This window comes from Neovison vison, chromosome X, assembly GCF_020171115.1.
Source record: "Neovison vison isolate M4711 chromosome X, ASM_NN_V1, whole genome shotgun sequence".
In the NCBI taxonomy this organism is placed as follows: Eukaryota; Metazoa; Chordata; class Mammalia; order Carnivora; family Mustelidae; genus Neogale; species Neogale vison.
Genome location: NC_058105.1, coordinates 105468968 through 105489982, shown reverse-complemented (window position 1 = coordinate 105489982; position 21015 = coordinate 105468968). Strand labels below are relative to the sequence as shown.

At 38.5% G+C, this 21015-nt stretch overlaps 1 protein-coding gene and 1 pseudogene across 1 annotated transcript in view; both read right to left on the bottom strand.

Annotated features, from left to right (window-relative positions):
- Positions 1-21015, bottom strand: part of TAB3 (TGF-beta activated kinase 1 (MAP3K7) binding protein 3) — a 91477-nt gene that overhangs the window by 43901 nt on the left and 26561 nt on the right. Inside the window, exons 2-4 of the mRNA XM_044236063.1 lie at positions 13052-13155; positions 5972-6048; positions 5618-5732 (exon numbers count right to left, since the gene is read on the bottom strand). The gene's annotated coding sequence lies outside the window, so the exon portion shown is untranslated. The remainder of the gene's footprint in view (positions 1-5617; positions 5733-5971; positions 6049-13051; positions 13156-21015) is intronic.
- Positions 8951-9605, bottom strand: LOC122897685 (annotated as a pseudogene).

Below are 21015 nucleotides of genomic sequence, written 5' to 3'. Positions count from 1 at the left end.
AACTATTCTAGCCAGTAAGATGAGCCTGTTTCCCTAAAAAACAACGTTTTAAAAAATGTATTACAGTACATTTCTGCATTCAATCCCACCGAATACAACCAAAATGAAACAGTCCTATAGTATCCTACATTATAGATTTTGGTATGATACACATCAAAACACAGCATCTAGTCTTGTCCAGATATTATCAATGTATGCAACAACTATGCAAAAGAGACACAGACTTTGTTCCTTTACATTTTAACAGGCTGCTTCTTTTTAGACAATTCTAACGTGATGAGTGACGATCTGAAACCAACCAGAGAACTCAAGCAGTATCTGAACTATACTGGCTAGGTGAGGCTGTGGCCTAACTCCTGGGACACCCTTGAATCAGCCCCATTAAAGCACAGATGGCCACAGCTGTGGACTGTGGAGCTGTGTAGGGTTCTAAAGCCACGTAAATCAAGACGTTCTACAGGGTGGAACTTTGTTGTCTGTCAGCTTTGCGGGCAACTTCCAATCTCTGAGGGCAGGATGGAGAGCGGGGGGGCCCAGACACTAGGCTCAGCAGTGGAATCACTCTGAGGCTTCTTCTGGTGGCACAGCTGCCCTCACTCCCACTCAGAAGAGCCAGCACCACGAGGTGCAGTGGGCTCAAAAAGCAGCTACTAGGATTTCTCCCCATAGAATTCCTCCTCCCAAACAGACAAATTTCCCCCAAAGCTCTGTTGTGATGCTGCCATTCTCCACACTCTAGAAAATGAGCTCACACCTGGTGCTTTCTTTCCACAGCCTTCTCAGAAATCAGCAAATATGCAGGGTAGTGCAGTTATGGACCTGAGTGTTCACTTCTATCACATTTTAGCTCACCTCCTAAAATAATTATAGCAGAGATTACAAACCAATGGTCTGTAGGCCAAATCCAGCCCCCTGATCTGTTTGCTTTGACCTCAATAATGTTAAAGAAAAAAGCTGAGCCACATTTTTGAGGGGGGGGAAGAGTCTTTACTTCTTTAAGTCATCTCTACACCCAAAGTGAGGCTCAAACTCACACAACCCGAAGATCAAGAGTTGCATGTTCCACTGACTGAGCCAGTCAGGTGCCCTGAGCCATGCTTTAAAATAGAGAAATTTTACATAACAATCTGGATTCCCAATTTTTCTCTGAAAAAAATCAGAAGCTAGAGCAACAGCAGGCAACTGGTTAAAACTGAGGCACGGCTGCACCCTTTCAAAGGGTCACATACTTTCCAGCTTGCCTACTTTCCACACTTCCTAGGGCATCACAGACACAAAGGCCTGAGGTCACTTCACTCACTGGCCACCAAGGGGTCTGCGCCACCTGCACTATGTTCCAGCAAAGGTTTAAAGCCAGTACTGTATCAGTCGGGTCTAGTGTGTCTCCACAACAGGCTATGGATACAGTAATATGCCATACAATAATTCTTCATCATGCATGCTTGGCCCATGTATCACAAGGCAGTTAGGATCCTGGCCCCTTCTGTAAAACACCAAAGGCACCCACAGGAGGCCTCTAGAAAGGCAAGAGCATCTCAGGCTGACAGCCACGGCTAGCACCTTAAGTTTGGTGAGGTGAAAACTGCTGAGGTTTGAAGAAAAGTAAGACTTGTCTTGAGAGGACTTTTAAGTAAAGGAATCATTCCTTTTTCTGATTAGTCTGGCCTAGCCAATAACTGTTGAACAGAAACAGGTATACTCATATAAACCTTTGGAATTTTCACCGATTTTCTTGTTGCTTTGGAAGTTTTGGTTTTCAATGATATTTACTGAGCCACATGTATGTACCAGACACCAGGCTAAGTGCTTTGTCTCATTTAATCCCCCTTATCCCACAGGAGAGCTAATAATATCATCCACATTTTACCAATGAGGAAATGTGAGGCTCAGAGAGGGCAAATAAGTTGTCTGTAGTCACACAGTCAACAAGCAGCAAATCTAGGAAACAAACTTATCTGGCTACATGGTAAGGCTCTGATGATGTCAAAAACTCTTAAAGACAGTTTCAACCAAAACCTGATTATAAAACAGAAGTGGGTTTTGTACTGGATAGTAAATTCTTTGAGGTAAACAACAATAAGAAGTGGGCAGTAGTGGAGCATAACAAATGACCTTCTATTAGTGGTACAGGTAAGGGTTCTAATTTCAAGACTTTTCATACATATATGTAAAGGTGCAACTAGATAACAAGGAAGGGATAAGAATTCAATACTTGTTATTTCCCCTAAATGAGCCTTCCAAATGATTTCTAAGATAATCATCCCACAGGATTTTGGAGATACACTACAGATCAATATAATACTTATATTAAAAGACTCAAAAAGCAGGGCGCCTGGGTGGCTCAGTGGGTTAAGCCTCTGCCTTCGGATCAGGTCATCATCTCAGGGTCCTGGGATTGAGCCCCACATGGGGCTCTCTGCTCAGCAGGGAGCCTGCTTCCTCCTCTCTCTCTGCCTGCCTCTCTGCCTACTTGTGATCTCTGTCAAATAAATAAAAATAAAAATAAATTTTTTTAATTTTTTAAAAAGACTCAAAAAGCATTTTCATCTTAAATACAGTCCCCCAGAAACAAATAGAAGCATATTCACTTTATTTTTTTTTTTAGATTTTATTCATTTGGGATGCCTGCGTGGCTTAGTCATTAAGTGTCTGCCTTCGGCTCAGGTCATGATCCCCGTGTCCTGGGATGGAGCCCCACACCTGGCTCCCCGCTCAGCGTGAAGCCTGCTTCTCCCTCTCCCTTCTCCTTCTCCCTCTATTTGTATTCCCTCTCTCACTGTGTCTCTGTCAAATAAATATAAAAAATCTTAAAAAGATTTTATTCATTTACTTCAGAGAAAAAGAGAGAAAAACCATGAGCAGGGGAGAGGGGCAGAGAGAGAAGCAGGCTTCCTGCTGAGCAGAGAGCCCAATGAGGGCTTAGCAGTGGAATCACTGCTGTGATCCTGTGGCTCGAACCCAGGACTCCAGGATCACAACCTGAGCCTAAGGCAGACGCTTAACCGACTGACCCACCCAGGTACCCCCATATTCAGTTTAAATTTAAAATGAGCACCCATTCTCACACTCCCAAGTGAGTATCTGCTTGCACACTGCCACCTCTACAGAACCCATCATATGTGCCACTCCTGCCACCCCCCATTGACCTCCCCAATAAAAAATAAAAATAAAGGTACTTGGGATCATCTCCCATCCTGAGTATGGTAACAAAAAGAACAGGATATTATTATTTGGGTTTTTTACTTATTTTTTTAATTATTTATTGGAGAGAAAGAAAGGGGGGAGGGTGGGAGCTCAAGCCAGCAGGGGGAGGGGCAGACAGAGAGAATCCTGAAGCAGACTCCTAGCCCAGCAGGGAGCCTGACCTGGGGCTCGATCCCATGAACTAGGAGATCACAACCTGAGCCGAAACCAAGAGCCGGATGCCCAACCAACTGAGCCACCCAAGTGGCCCAATTATTAGTTTTTAATTCAGCTCTATGCCCAACAGGGGGCTCAAACTCATGACCCCAAGATCAGGAGCCACATCCTCCATTGAATGAACCACCCAGGTGCTCCAAAGTAGGATATTAAAAAATAAGGCAAAACAACCTTACAGAGTGGCATATGAAAAAAGCAATGGGAAAGTATTGATTCTTATTAGAAATATTTTGTTCATTTAGGAATACTGAGTTGGTGGCAGGAAAAAATAGTATCTAGGTTAGAAAAATCAAAGGTTTCCTTTATAAAGTGACTCTAAAAATATCTCAAGAACATTCTGGAAAAAGCAAAATTAGAGAGACAACAAAAAGATGTGGTTGCCAGGGGTTTGTGGGGCAGGTTCACAGATGGAGCATCGGCAATTTTAAGGGTGGTGATATTATTCTGTGTAATACTCTAATAGTAAATACACGACATCATGTACTTGTCAAAACCCATAGAACTTTTAACACAAAGAGTGAACCCTTTTTCTTTCTGAGGAAGGGAGGAGCAAGGGAGAGGGAGAGAGAGAGAATCTTAAGAAGGCTCCACACCCAGCCCGGAGTCTGATGCAGGGCTCAATTTCACCACCCTGAGACCATGACCTGAACCAAAATCAAGAGTCAAACGCTTAACCAACTGAGCCACCCCAGCGCCCCAAGAGTGAACCTTAAAGTATGCAAATTTAAGACCATTTAGTAAGTCAGGGGATCCCAGGAAGGAATAGACACCATACGATGTAATCTAACTGTATTACAAACGTATGAACAATGTCATCCCAGAGGGTTGAGGCGGGGGGGAGTTGTTGACCTACATAACTTTGGAAATGAGTGGCATCTGTAAGACTAAAGTAAAGGCAAAAGGAAATATACATAAGCACTGTACTCTAGTTGATAAAGTGTTTCCCATGGAAGTAGGAGTGAACAATTAAGTACATGGATGGTGAACAGTGACAGCCAGGTTTTTCACTATTGGGAGAGGTTACATACAGATAAGCAAGTGGAGGAGGCTAGAATGATCCATGCCTTAATGGATTACATTGGAGACATAAATAAAAACTCATGTTTAGCTTAATATTGATATAGGTATATAAAAATAAGATACAGAGAAACATTTATAGACATGCATAAATACTTAGATAGTGTATACCTGGGATTTCAGCTAACAGAGCCTAGAAATACCACCACCCCAAAGTAGCAATGACCCTACCTAGCACTCAGATCTTGATTTCTAATACCATTAGCACTCTCTAATAAAAGGAACCAGGGCTTTGTGGAGAAGAAATGGCTGATTCTAGAACTAAAACAGGGGATACACAGGACAAGTCTGGAATATCTTACAATGCTCTAAAGTAAGGAAGTGCTCAAAAGGAATCCCACCCCACAACAATGGGGGCATGCTAAAGAACACACAGGCTAACCAAAAGAGCTCATCAATGGCCAAGGCTAGAAAAATTTAAGTAACACAATAAAGCAGTAATGGATTATGACCCAAAGTATAAAATAATTATCCATGAACCCATAATAATATAAAGAAATGACTAAGTAAATAAGCAAATGGGGGAGAAGAAACAATCTTTCATTCAGAAGAATTCCCAATAACTGGGACGCCTGGGTGGCTCAGTTGGTTGGACGACTGTCTTCGGCTCAGGGCGTGATCCTGGAGTCCCGGGATCGAGTCCCACATCAGGCTCCCAGCTCCATGGGGAGTCTGCTTCGCTCTCTGACCTTCTCCTCGCTCATGCTCTCTCTCACTGTCTCTCTCTCTCAAATAAATAAATAAAATCTTTAAAAAAAAAAAAAAAGAATTCCCAATAACTTATGTAGAACACCCTAAAGGAGCTGGAGTATAACTTCCCACTACTTAAGTGGCAACTACACAGTGCCTTTATTCCAAAACAACACACTACCAAAAAAATTTTTTTAAAAACTAACACTTGAGTGGAGAAGGGAGAAAGTGGACATAAACCTCAGCCAGGTGACCAAACCAACATTAACAGTGATAAATCATGTTGACAGTACGTACTCTTGACATGATGTGACAAGACTATAGGAATGGCACTTTACCTCTCTGGTCTTCCTCCCCAAAACGCAGAACACAAGTCTAACAATGAAAAAACATGGGACAAATCCCAGTTGAGGGAAATTCTACAAAATACCTGATCAGTTCTCTTCACAGCTGACAATGTCATCAAACCAATGAAAATCCAAGAAATTGTCACAGCAAGAGGAGCCTAAGAAGACATGACAACTAAACATTATCCCAGTGGGATCCTGAAAGAGGAAAAATTACATTAGTTAAAAAGTAAGGATAAGTGAGTGAACTATGGACTTTAGTTAATAAAAGTGTTTCAATATTGATTAATTAACTGTAACAAATGTACCATGTCAAGGTCATCTATTAATAATAAAAAAATTGAGTGCTAGGCATATGGGAACTCTGTATCATCCTCTCAATTTTTCTATAAAATTAAAACTGTACAAAACAATTGATCTGATTTTAAAAAAATTACCTCAAGATGATCTAGAATCTCCAGCACAGGAGTCTTATTCACATCTTCGGCTCTAAAAGCACCTTCTTTTCAGTAGTCTAGAAATGTGACAAAATGAGGAGTTAATTATCTTTTTTTTTATCTTTTTGCTGTGTTTTCCTAACTCAGTATGGAAACCTGACAAAAACTCAGATTTCTGGTGCTTTTAAGTAATAGCACACAGAATGCTAGACCACACTTTGAGGGCAGGTGGCTCTTTCCCAAGTAGCATCACAAGCTGAACCATCTTCCTTTCTTTTAGGTCACAAATATTTTCTACAGTAATTAAATTCTACATTATCCCAAGGAGAGAGCAGCAACAAAGAAAAATTAAAAAATAACCCACTGGTTTTTTTTAAGTATAATAAGCAGGTTTTACTTTTAAATAACTTTTTTTTTTCCTGAGCCAGATTAGATCGTCATTCATTCAGGAAATTTATTTTTTTGTATTGCTGTTATGTTATTCACCATAGTACATCATTAGTTTTTGATGCAGTGTTCCATGATGCACTTTCTGTGTTTAACACCCAGTGCTCCATGCAATCCGTGCCCTCCTTAATACCCACCACCAGGCTAACCCATCCCCATACTCCCTCCCCTCTAAAACCCTCAGTTTGTTTCCCAGAGTCCATAGTCTCTCATGGTTTGTCTCCCCCTCCAATTTCCCCCTCTTCCTTTTTCCCTTCCTTCTCCTAATGTCCTCCATGCTATTCCTTATGTTCCACAAATAAGTGAAACCATATAATTGACTTTCTCTGCTTGACTTATTTCACTCAGCATAATCTCCTCTAGTCCTGTCCATGTTGATACAAAACCTGGGTATATTCATCCTTTCTGATGCTGAGTAAGATTCCACTGTATATATAGACTTCACTCTCAGCAATAGACAGATCATCTAAGCAGAAGATCAACAAAGAAACAAGGGCTTTGAATGACACACTGGACCAGATGGACCTCATAGATATACACAGCACATTCCACCCTAAAACACCAGAATACTCACTCTTCTTGAGAGCACATGGAACTTTCTCCATGGGCATTTGGGTCACAAAATCAGGGCTCAACCAGTAACAAAGGATTAGGATTATTCCCTGCGTATTCTCAGACCACAATGCTTTGAAACTGGAACTCAACCACAAGAAAAAGTTTGGAAGAAATTCATACACTTGGAAGCTAAAGACCATCCTGCCCAAGAACGTCTGGGTCAACCAAAGAACAACAATTCATGGAAACCAATGAAAAACCAATGAGAACGAAAATACATCAGTCCAAAGCCTATGGGATATGGCAAAGGCAGTCCGAAGAGGGAAATACATAACCATTTGTTTTCTTAAGGCTTTGCAGCACACGTGGTTGTGACGTAACATCCCAAGGCCTCAGCTATTTATAGAAGAAAGGATGAAGTGCAGGCCCCGCAAGCATGTATGAAACTTTAAACTGCATGGCCAAAAGAATAAATGCCTTTTTTTAAAATGCTGACTATAATATAACCTATTTCTGTTCCATGAAGAGCAATTTATATAAGGACCAGTGGCCTTACTGCCTTATTTTGACAAATGAGCATTCTTACCATGACTCAGAAACTACAAGAGTCCCCTCTTACATGTCGTTTTGCCTCCTACAACTTCAGTTGCCCATGCTCAACTGCAGTCCAGCAGCAGATGACCCACCTGCCAACATATCAGCAGAAGGTCAAGGCTGGCCTAACACTACGTCACAGTGCCTACGCCATTCATCATCGCACTGTGCATCGCGTAGGCATTTTATCATCTCATAAGAAAGGTGAGTACAAAAAAATAAGCTATTTTAAGAGAGACACCACATTCACATAATTTCATTATGGTATAGAGTCATAAATGTTCAGTTTTATTATTATTAATCTTTTTCTGTCCCTAATATACAAACTTTATCACAGGTATCTATATACATACAGAAAAAAAAAAAAACACAGGAGGGGCAGCTGGGTGGCTCAGTCATTAAGTAACTGCCTTCAGCTCAGGTCATGATCAAGCCGTGGTGGGACCAAGCCTCCTGTAGAGCTAGCTCCCTGCTCAGCGGGAAGCCTCCTTCTCCCTCTCCACCTACTCCCTGCTTGTGTTCCCTCTCTCACTGTCTATGTCAAATAAATATATAAAATCTTTAGGGGAAAAAAACCCCATAGTATATATAGGCTTTGGTACTACCTGCAGTTTAGGGGATCCACTGGGTGTCTTCAAACGTATTCCCTGTGGATAAGTGGGGAGGGGGTTGCCATATCTTCATCCCAGTAACCCTAATACTACAGTGTTAACTTTATCATTTGGGGGCAAATAATGCCTTAGATCAGAGGGACCAGAGAGATACAAGTCTCCTGACTGAACCTCATTTTATAACCACAGGAGAGTTAACACACCCTGTTTATGCTGTATATATTCATATACACTTTATACTGTGTATACACACACACACACACACACACACATATACACATTTTACCATATTTTTACCAAATTTTTAAATTTCTTAATTACTTTATCTTAAACTTTACCCCCAAAATGAGCAAAAGTTCTGGGCACCTACACAAATGCTGTGTTCTACCATATGTAATAGCTTTTTCAAATCTCTCATACGACAGTGCAAAATCCACCCCACATTCATGTCAACTTTCCTCCATGACCTAAATCACCACAGCTTTTTCCCCCTCCTAAATGTCCTAAAAGCTGTACATTTATTACCAATATGAGCACTTGAACTAATGTTTTTTAATTTTATTGTCCTCTAGGTATTATCATTGTAAATCTTGAGAACAAAAACCAACAGTACCTTGTGCACACTAAATATTTAGTAAAAATGACAAAATACAGGATTTTATATTTATTGGAAATCAAGGTGTTTCAAGGTCATTTTTCCCCCCAACAAAAGGTCTTTATTTGTAAAAGGCCAGAAGAGCTCCTCAGGCGATGGGACAGGCAGGCCGGCTTCTCAGGGGTCAGGGGCATTTGGGCAGTAGTGCTTGAATAGGGGGAGAGGGTATCCTGAGTGCTCTGTGTTGCCCTGGGCTGCCTTGGGGACAGGCAGCACTAGCTCAAAGGTAGGGTTAACTCCAAAGGCCTCAGCCTCCAGCAGTTCTGAAACAGAATCCTCCTTGGTCAGCACTGGGGTTCGTCAGTGCTACCTGCAGTAATGTTCCCGGGATGGCTCTCTTTAGACCAGCCGTGGGGGCCGAGCACCCTCTGGAACCCCTTCTGGTAGTCTGGGAGGTGACAAAGGGCAGCTGGGCTGGCAGATGCCCCCAGGGCTGGGATCAGTGCCTTTTTGCAGGGAGCCTTCCGAATGGAAACTGATTATGGTTCTCACAGAAATCCAACAGGATGAAAGGGCAACCCTGCCCCTGGGGACTGGTGCCCCCACCTTGCCACCCTAGGCCTTAGGATTCCTCTACACCCCCACCTGCCCTCTGTCACTCTTCCTCCTTGGAGTCCACTACTAGCACCCACTCGAAGATATGAAGGGAGATGTCACGCACCGTCACTCAGGACTTCTCCCATCTCCAGACCTTCCTGATGCTTGCCATCACTTTCTTGATGTCATCCTTACCCCAGCTCTGGGTCTCAGTCCACATGGTCCAGCCAGCCATGCTGGCAAGTCTAAGGTCGAGGCTATGGTTGGGCTGCCTCCCGTCCGGCAGGTTCAGGTTCAGCACAGGACCCGGGTGCCACTCTCTTGGTCTACCGTCCCTCCCCACTCCAAGGCCTTTATTAACTCAATTCTTAAATGGCATTATTTAAAAAGAAAGACAGGACAATTGATGGGTAACACATGCTAAAGGCAGATCATCTGTACATTTTATTAAAGAGATTACTTAGAACAGTGTTTTTCAAATGGCAAGCTGTGGCCTATTAGTGAATTGTGTAATAAATTTATTGGGTGATGACAAGCATTTTAGAAAAAGAAAAGAAGTATCATAGAAAGCATCAGAGTGCTTTATACGTAGTAATGATAAACAGTTACTCAAAAAATTTATTTGAGGTATAGATATGTATTAAATAATGATTTAAATGTGTTTTTTGGGCTTTGTTTTGGTTTTTTTACTGTGGGTTGTTATAAGAAACACTGACTTAGAATGAGGTATTATAGGTTATATAATAAATAATATTTACTACCTTTCCATTTTACTTTCATCTTAATAGATGGGTAGCTTTCTAATTAACCAAATGGAGTTGAGGAACATCTGGACATAAAAGCCAAAGAAACTCTATGTTATGAATTTTTCTGTGACTGTATCTTTCTCAAATGCAGCCTCAATGTGTTTTGTGTGGCTCCCTCACATACTACCAGAGGTTCCTACCTTCTAAAAAGTTTTTTTTTAAGTAATCAGTGTCCTAAACTCAGAAATTCAAGATCAAAAACCATGGGTATTTCCTACTGGAAAGGTATGAAAGATGAACAAAGTACCACTTATAATCATTTATTTAACAATGACAAATCTGACAATCCTCCCAAACCCACTGTTCATTCATTTAACAAAATCTGAGCACACATCTTAGAGGTAGAAAAGACCCATGGCCCCTCAAAGAAACACACTGGCAGTTATAGTAGAGTGGGATTAAGTCCTATAATAAGCTTTCAAGATACAGAAACAATTAAAGTAAGACAAGGAAAAAGAGTTTGAATGAAAGCTTCATCGAAGAGATGACTTTTAAGCTGGCTTGCAAAGAATAGGGTTCTTTGAAAATAAGAACAGAAATAGAACATTAGAAGGAACTCTATACATCATGTAACCAAGTGGTTCCCAATTGGGGATGATTTTGCCCAGAAAGGCACATTTGGAAATGTTTGGAGACAATTTTAGTTGTCATACTGGAGAGGGATGCTACTGGCATTTGGTAGGCAGAGGCCAAAGACACTGCTCAACATCCTGTAGGCACAGGACAGGCCCTGACAACAAAGAATTATCTGGTCCCAAATATCAATAGTGCCAAAGTTGAGAAACTCTAAATCCAACTCAGTACAATCCCCTTGTTTTACACAAGGAGGTAACTGAAGGCCGCAGGGATTTTAAAATTTGCTTAAAAAGTTTATAAAACAGGCCTCATAAATCTTGTCCAGTGTTCAATTCACAACACACACACACCCACATGTTATTATACTAGGAAACAGTATATATATAACAATAATAATAAATAACACATATATATAATATATAATATATATAATAAATATATATAGTAATAATATATAACATATATAATATATTAAAATAAATATATAAATATATTATATAATATATAATATATTAAAATAAATATATAAATATATTATATAATATATAAAATAAATAAACTGTTATATATAATATAATATGTATATATACTATATACATATTATATATAATATGTATATATGTATATATGATATAATATGTATATATATAAAATATTAAAATAAATATATAAATATATTATATAATATATAAAATAAACTGTTATATATAATATAATATGTATATATGTATAGATGATATAATATGTATATATGTATATATATTATATAGATATTCTATATACTATATATAATAATATATAGAATATATATAAACTGTTATATATATAATAATATATATGTATATTATATTATATAAACATATATGTATATATAATATAATACATAACATATATATTACATATATAATATGTATATATATACATATTATACTATACATAGTATACTATACATAGTATAATATGTATATATAATATATATAACAGTTTATGTATATATATACATATTATTTATATAATATATATAACAGTTTATATATATTCTATATAATATATATAACAGTTTATTTTATTTATTTTTTATTTTATTTAATATATAATATATAAAATTTTAAATTTAAAAAAAATTTTAAAATTTTTAAAATTTTAAATTTTATATATATTTTATATATAAATATAATATAAAATTTTATATTTAAAATATAAAATATTATATTTTAATTTATTTATTTTATTTATTTTTTAAAGGTGTTAATTATTTATTTGACAGAGAAAGACACAAGCTGGGGGAGTAGAAAAGGGAGAAGCAGGTTTCTCACCCAGCAGGGAGCCCGATATAGGGCCCGATCCCAGAACTCTGGGATCATGACCTGCACCGAAGGCAGACGCTTAGTGACTGAGCCACCCAGCTGTCCCAGGAAACAGATGTTTTTAAAAGAGTGGGAACATGGGGCACCTGGGTGGGTCAGTGGGTTAAAGCCTTTGCCTTCCGCTCAGGTCATGATCCCAGGATCCTGGGATCGAGTCCCGAATCAGGCTCTCTGCTCAGCAGGGAGCCTACTTTCTCCTCTCTCTCTGCCTGCCTCTCTGCCTACTTGTGATCTCTGACTGTCAAATAAATAAATAAATAAATAAAAACTTTTTCTTAAGAAAAGGTTGGGAACATTTGTGTAAGGTGGAAAAACAAACTATCTAGGTAGAAATCAAAGGTGATATTATTATACAGTCTTGAAACAGATCTACCAATGGCTCAAAGCAAAAAGGATACTACAATACTATTTAAAAAATTATACCCATATTGTTTTAATACTAGATTTATCATCTATACAACTTGGTTACTGAACATGGACCTCTAAGAAAAATTACAATAAAAACCAGAGAATTGGAAGGTCAGCATACACACACTCCACACTCAGTTACTCCTGAGGGCAGGGCTTCAAAGCTTTCCCAGCTCCAGCCACAATCACTGGGTGTCTGGAACCTGGGCGGGATTTGCCCCTTCAATTCAAAATCAAATTCTAAGTTACCCTTTCCGTCGGCTGGTGAGGGGTGAGGTTTCTAATAAAAAAAAGATGAAATGTACACACACCTCCTCAAGGTCCTGAATTAGGGCCTGGACACCTGAAGTTACCTAGACATCTTTTATTTTTTCCTCCTTGCTCTTCAATCAACAAAAAGGATGGGAGTGAGGGGATAAGATAAACAAGGATGCTAAAAGCAATACAGATTAGATTTCAAAAAAGGTTTTTGCTCTAATAACTACAGAAATAAAGACATAAATATATAGATATACACTCCTTACCTCCAATTTTTCAAAATGATGAATCTTCAACTAAGATAACTTGTCCAGTTTGACACACCAACAGTTCACGGTGAAAAACTTGAGAAAAGGCTGCAGACACTATCCTAAAAAAAATTAAAGACCAAACAGGTAAGATTTCAACTATGAAAGGTTTAAAGAAAAGAGCATAAGCAAGTTATACAGCAAATAAATACAAGGTCATGAAACAGAAAGCATTTGTTTGTACACCTTTACTACCTGAAATTTCAGTAAATAAGGTTGATGTTCCATCAACACTAACAGGAAGTTCACCTGAGTAAATCAGTCACCTTGCTCCCCTTCCCACTAAGTCGCTTTTAGTACCTAAGGGAGATCTATCAACAGCAGAGGGTTAGGATTAGGGCAAAGATTTTCTAAGGTTTTGTCTTCCCAGAAAGCTAGCAAGAAGAACTTTAATTGCAGCCCTGGCAAACCATCAGGGGTCCTGGTAGCTTCCCATTTATACTAGCCATTAAAATTTAATGGGTTTCAGGTTCCTTAAGAGCCATAGGTCTTAAAATTTAAATGACTCCATACCATGTCTAAGTTATTCTCTGGTAAAGGAATTTTTTAGATTTCCACACCCCAAATGAGCACCACACCCTTACAGCAAAGCCCAACAGCAAAGAGGGTATATAGTTCTTTGTCACCTGGTATACCTTTTCAATAGAATTACAACTGCTCAGGGTGCCAGGGTGGCTCAGTGGGTTGGGCCTCTGCCTTCAGCTCAGGTCATGGGATCGAGCCCCACATCTGGTTCTCTGCTTGGCAGGGAGCCTGCTTCTCTGTCTCTCTCTCTCTCTCTCTGCCTGCCTCTCTGCCTACTTGCTATCTCTGTCAAATAAATAAATAAAATCTTAAAAAAAAAAGAGGTACCCCTGGGTGGCTCAGTGGATTAAGTCTCTGCCTTCAGCTCAGATCATGATCTCAGGGTCCTAGGATTGAGCCCCGCATCGGGCTCTCTGTTCAGTGGGGAGCCTGCTTCCCCCTCTATCTCTGCCTGCCTCTCTGCCTACTTGTGATCTTTGTCAGGTAAATAAATAAAATCTTTAAAAAAAATTACAAAATAAAATTAAAAAAAGAAAAAAAAAAAGAACTACAACTGCTCACTAAAGACTGGGAAGTCTTTAACCCATAACCCATAACCCAACTCACAAAGTCAATCACCTGACACTCAAAAATACGAAAAAAGAAAAATACCTGATCATAAATGCCAGTGAATATATATAAATGTACATAAAGAAGAAAGCAGAAATAAGTACATACCTATCAATAATTACTTTAAATGCAAATGGACTAAAGCGCCAATAGAAAGATACAAGGTAAGGGACACCTGGATGGCTCAGTCTGCGCAGCATGCAACTCCTGATCTCAGGGTCATGAGTTCAAACCTCATGCTGGGTGTGGGGCCTACTTAATTTAAAAAAAAAAACAGATACCAGGTCAATGAATTAAAAAAACAGGATCCATCTATATGCAGTCTACAAGACACTCACTTCAGAACTAAAGACACATGTGGACTGAAAGTGAAGGGATGGAAAAGCATTTATGATACAAATCAAGTGAGAAAACAAACAAACAAAAAAAGCCAGAGTATATCAGGAACTTGGGTGGCTCAGTCGGTTAAGGCTCTGACCTTCTCATTTCAGCTCAGGTCTTAATCTCAGGCCATGGTTTCAGGCCCTGTGTTGTGCTCCACACTGGGTGTGGAGCCTATTTAAAAAAAAAAAAATTACTATGTACAAGAGCCGGGGTAGCAATACCTGTATCAGACAAAATAGACTTTAAAATGAAAACTGTAGCAAGAGACAAAAGCCCTACATAATAATAAAGGAAACAATGCAGTAAGAGGATATAAAAGTTGTACATATCAATGCACCCAGCATAGAAGAATCAAAATTCATAAACCAATTATTAACAGACAGAAAGGGAGAAACAGTAATAATAGTAGTGAACTTTAACACCCCACTTACATCAACAGATAGATCATTCAGACAGAAAATGAAAAGGAAAAAATGGCTTTAAGCAGCACATTAGACCAGACAGACCCAACAGATATGCACAGAACATTCCATCCCAAAACAGAATACACATTCTCTTCAAGTGCACATGGAACATTCTCCAGAATAGATCATGTAAGGCCACAAAACAAGTCTCAATGAAAACTGAAAACACATCAACCATCTTTTCCAACCAAAACAGTATGAAACTACAAATCAATTACAAGAAAAAATTCCGGAAAAACACAAATACACGCAGGCTAAAACAACATGATACTAAAAAAATGGGTCAACCAAAAAATCAAATGGGAAGTCAAAAAATACATAGAGACATATGAAAATGAAAATATGCTGGTCCAAAATCTTTGGGATGCAGCAAAAACAGTTCTACGAGGGAAATTTATAGCAATACAGGCCTTCCTCAAGAAATGAGAAAAATGTCAGATAAACAATCTAACCTTATTCCTAAGGAAGCTAGAAAAAACAAGGCCCAAAACTAGTAGAAAGAAGGAAATAGTAAAGACTATAGGAAAAAGAAATGACATACAGACTACAATAAAAAATGATCAATAAAATGAGGAGCTGGTTCTTAAAAGACAAAATTGATAAATCATTAGCCAGATTCATCAATAAAAAAAGGGAGCTCAAATAAATCAGAAATGAAAGAGAAGTAACAAACTGACACCAAAAAAACACAAAGGACTGTAACAGACTACTACCAAGGGGCGCCTGGGTGGCTCAGTGGGCTTAAACCTCTGCCTTCAGCCCAGATCATGATCCCAGGTTCCTGGGATGGAGCCCCACATCAGGATCTCTGCTCAGCAGGGACCCTACATCCACCTCTCCCTCTCTCTGCCTGCCCCTCTGCCTACTTGTGATCTCTATCAAATAAATAAATAAAATCTTTAAAAAAAGAGAGAAAGACTGGGGCACCTGGGTGGCTCAGTGGGTTAAGCCACTGCCTTCAGCTCAGGTCATGATCTCAGGGTCCTGGGATCGAGCCCTGCATCAGGCTCTCTGCTCAGCGGGGAGCCTGCCTCCTCCTTTCTCTCTCTCTGCCTCTGCCTACTTGTGATCTCTGTCTGTCAAATAAATAATAAAATCTTAAAAAAAGAGAGAGAAAGACTACTACCAAATATTATGCAGCATGAAAATGGACAACCTAGAAGAGATGGCTAAATTCCTAGAAACATACAATTTTCTAAAACTGAATCAGGAAGAAATAGAATATTTGAACAGAATGATTACTATAATAGATAAAACCGAATCAGTAATCAAGAAACTTACAAAAAGCAAAAGTCTAGATCCACATAGCTTCACAGGTGAATTCTACCAATTATTTAAAGAGTTAATACCGGGGTGCCTGGGTGGCTCAGTGGGTTAAAGCCTCTGCCTTCGGCTCAGGTCATATTACCAGGGTCCTGGGATCGAGCCCCACATCGGGCTCTCTGCTCAGCAGGGAACCTGCTTTTTCCTCTCTCTGACTGCCTCTCTGCCTACTTGTAATCTCTGTCTGTCAAATAAATAAATAAAATCTTAAAAAAAATAAAATTCTTTGCCAGAAAAATATTTTTAAAAAAATAAATAAAAAGTTAATACCTATCCTGAACAAAGTATTCCAAAAAATAGGAAAAAAAAATTCCCTAATCATTCTATGAGACCAGCAGTACCCTGATACCCAAACCAGACAAAGATATTAGAATAAAAGAAAGTTACAGAGAAATTTCCCTGATGAAAAGAAATGAAAAATCCTCAACAAAATGTGAGCACACCAATTCATTATTACATTAAAAGAATCATTCACTGTGATCAAGTAGGATTTATTCCAGGGATGCAAAGGTGGTACAATACTCAAAAATCAATAAGACATCAAATAATCAAGAGAAAGGATAAAAAACCTTATGATTATCTCAACAGTTGCAGAAAAAGCACTTGACAAGAGTACCACAACCACTCACGATAAAAACTCCCAACAAAGTAGGATGGGAGTGAACATACCATAACACAATAAAACCCACATATAAAAACCCACAGCTAACAGCATACTCAATGATGAAAAAGAGAACTTTTCCTCTAAGAACAGGAAGAAGACAAGGATGTCCACGCTCACCATTTTTGCTCAACATAGATCTGTCAGACAAGAAAAAGAAAGAAAAAGGGGGGCACAAAGTTGTAGAGAATAAGTAAACCTATTTGCAGTTGACGTGATACTATATAGAAAAAACCCTAAAGCTTCCACCAAAAAATTATTAGAACTGATCAATGAACTCAGTAAGTTGCAGGATATAAAATTAATATACAGAAATATGTTGCATTTCTACACATTAATAATGAAGTAGTAGAAACAGAAATTAAAACAATTCCATTTAATTTCACCAAAGAGAATAAAATTCCTATAAATAAACAACTAAGAATGTGAAAGACCTGTATTCTGAAAACTATAAAACACCAATGAAAGAAACTGAAGAGACACAAATGGAAGGATACTTCGTGCTCAGGGATTAGAATAATTAATATTTTAAAATATCCATAATACCCAAAGGAATCTATACATTCACTGTAATCCCTATTGAAACACCAAGAGCATTTTTCACAGAACTAGAACAAATAATACTAAAATCTATATGGAACCACAGAACACCTTGACAAGCCAAAGCAATCTTGAGAAAGAACAAACCTGGAGGTACTACAATCCCAGACCTCAGGACATACTATAAAGCTGTAATAATTAACACTATGCTACTGGCACAAAAACAGATACATAGATCAAAGAAACAAAATAGAAGGCACAGAAATAAAGCCACACTTAGTCAATTAATCTATGACAAAGGAGGTAAGAGTATACAATGGGGAAAGGAGTCTCTTTAATAAATGATGCTGGGAAAACCGAACAAGCTACATGCTAAACAACAAAAATGGACCACTTTCTTACACCATACACAAAAATAAACTCAAAATGGATTGAAGACATAAATCTAAAACCTGAAAATACAAAACTCCTTGAAGAAAACATAGCCAGCAATTTCAGAGACATCAGGCTTAGCAACATTTTTCTAGATATGTCACCCAGGCAAGGGAAACAAAAGCAAAATTAAACTATTGGAACTACACCAAAATAATAGGCTTTTACACAACAAAGAAAAGCATCAACAAAATGAAAAAGCAACCTACAGAATGGAAAAAGATACTTGCAAATACATTAACTGATAAGGGGCTAATATCCAAAATATAAAAAGAACATCTAACAACTCAAGGCCAAAAAAACCCCTCAAGTAATCTGATTAAAAAATGAGAAGACCTGAATGGACATTTTTCCAAAGAAGACATACAAGTGGACAACACATAAAAAGATGTTCAGGGGCACCTGGGTGGCTCGGTTAGTTAAGCCTCTGCCTTTGGCCCGGGTCATGCTCTCAGGGTCCTGGGATTAAGCCCTGCACTGGACTCCCTGCTCAGCAGGGAGCCTGCTTCCCCCTCTCTCTGCCTGCTGCTGCTCTGCCTACTTGTGATCTCTCTCTCTCTCTGTCAAATAAATAGATAAAATCTTAAAAAAAAAAAGATGTTCAGTCATTAGGGAAATGCCAATCACAATTAGATACCACCTTAAACCTGTCAGAATGGCTATTATCAAAAAGACAAGAAATACCAAGTGTTGGAAAGGATGTAGAGAAAAGGGAATCTTCACTCATTGTTGGTGGAAATATAAATGAGTATAGCCACTGTGGAAAACAGTATGGAGGTTCCCCAAAAAATTAAAAATAGAAATATTATATAATACAGTAACTCCACTACTGGGTCCTTGCCCAAAGAAAATGAAAACATTAATTTGATATCTGCACCCTTATGCTTACTGCAGCATTATTTACAATAGCCAAGATATGGAAACAACCCAAGTGCCCATCCATAGATGAACGAACCACTGAAGATGTAGCATGTATGTATGTGTGTGCGTGTAATGGGAGTATTACTCAACCATAAAAAATTGTATCTTGGCATTTGAGACAACATAGATGGGGACCTAGAAGGTATTGTGCTAAATGAAGTAAGTCAGAGAAAGACAAATACCATATGATTTCACTTACATGTAGAATCTAAAAAGCAAAACACAGTAAAACAGACCCTTAAATGCAGAGAACAAGCTGATGGTTGCCATACGGGAGGTGGGTGGGGGAATGGATGAAACAAAAGGGAGTAAGATGTACAAACTTCTAGTTATAAAATAAGTTAAGTCACTGAAATGAAAAGTAACATAGGGAATATAGTCAGTTACATTGTAATAATGTTGTTTGGTGACAGATGGTGACTACACTTATGGTGAGCAGTGAGTAATTCACAGAATTGCTGAATCAGTGTATTGTACACCTGAAGCTAATATAACATTGTACACTACTTATACAGCAATTTTAAAAAGAAGAAAGCAGTCTTGAGTTCCCCAAGAGGCGTTAACAGCTCAAGAACGGATTAGATATTTCAGGTTAACCAAGTAGCCCTATTAAAATGAGGAAAAATCTTCTACAGAGAAAGAGTACAGCTAATAATGGCAGAAGTGACCAAATTAGAAAAATCACTACTTTGTTTTATTTATTTATTTATTTATGTATTTCTTTATTTAGTAAACTCTACCCCCAATGTGGGGCTTGAACACATAACCCCAAGATCAAGACTCACACGCTCTACCAATTCAGCCAGGCAGGCACCCCTCAATTTCCTAATTTTTAATTAAATAACTAATCCATGCACTGGTAATCAATGGATGATAAAAGAATGAGGTAAAAAGTGGGGTTCCATGATGGGATCAGGATGTTACCACCTGAACCTGCAACAAATCAAACAAACTACATAGAAAAGTTTTTTAGAGAACTGGGGAAACTCAAACATGGACTAAATATCATATAAGCTATTAAGAAATCATTATCAGGGGTGCCGGGGTGACTCAGCAGGTTAAAGCCTCTGCCTTCTGCCCAGGTCATGATCCCAGGGTCCTGGGATCGAGCCCCACATCAGGCTCTCTGCTCAGCAGGGAGCCTGCTTCCCCCTCTCTCTCTGCCTGCCTCTCTGCCTACTTGTGATCTCTGTCAAGTAAATAAATAAAATCTTTAAAAAAAGAAATTATCAGGTGTGTTGTATATGATCATAAATTGCGGTAATGCAAGATAATGTGCTGCTTTAGAGACATATTATTTAGGAATAAAATAATGTCTTAGATAGCTATAAATCCTCAGCAAAATAGTGGGGTAGGGGATGAGGAAACAAGTATGGTGAAATGTTGATGACCACAGCACAGAGGTTCACTAAACTTCGTGTACATTTCAAAATGTTGGGGCGTCTGGGTGGCTCATTGGGTTAAAGCCTCTGCTTTCGGCTCAGGTCATGGTCCCAGGGTCCTGGGATCCAGCCCCGCATCGGGCTCTCTGCTCAGCAGGGAGCCTGCTTCCTCCTCTCTCTGCCTGCCTCTCTGCCTCCTTGTGATCTCTGTCTATCAAATAAATAAATCAAATCTTCAAAATGTTCACAAAAAGGGTTAAAATAAAAGCAATCAAATAGAGTCACTGCAGAGTCTAAGGAGAAAACAACAATGAATTCAAATTAACATTTAAAAAGACCACTTTCATTACTTTTTACAGAGACTGCAGAAAAAGCTGCAGATATAAGACTACTGCAAGAGTTCTTAAGGCAGTCCACAGTCCAAAGATAAAATCCTTAAAAAGCCAACACTATTTATTTTAACTATCAATTTAATACTAATGTTAGTAACCATATTATTAATTATAATGATCACATTATCATTTATAACTGATTATACTGCACATATTAAGTATTTATTGAAAAGTTATTATATGCAGGCTCTGCAGTAAGTGATAAAGCAAGACTGGGAAGCCCATCCCCGGTTTTAAAGCTTCCACCTGAGCTGGTGAAAAAGAACATAATCCATACACTAATAACAGA